We start from the raw sequence: 359 nt of genomic DNA on the forward strand, positions 1-359 counted from the left end.
GAATGTTTTTTAAATCACATGCATTTAAAATCCATGATAAGGCCATTCAGCCCTTCAAATGTGCTGTACCATTTAATGAGATCGGGGCGATCTGACTACCTTCTGAGCTTCACATTGCAGGAACTTTCAATCATTCAGCCCCCTGGTTTCCTGTCACTGATCAGAGGACACTCAGGCACTTTTTACCACGGGTTTCTTCACGCATGTGTTCGGGAAGCATTTCCCATGGCGATGGACCCTCCAAACATTATGCTGCATCACCTTTTTACTTTCATGCGATGGTTAGCATGCTTCACAAAGGCCAATCAAAAATATGCTCTTATTTTATGGTTATCGATATCAAATCATAATTAGTAATT

Source organism: Chiloscyllium plagiosum, chromosome 39, assembly GCF_004010195.1.
Source record: "Chiloscyllium plagiosum isolate BGI_BamShark_2017 chromosome 39, ASM401019v2, whole genome shotgun sequence".
Lineage (NCBI taxonomy): Eukaryota > Metazoa > Chordata > Chondrichthyes > Orectolobiformes > Hemiscylliidae > Chiloscyllium > Chiloscyllium plagiosum.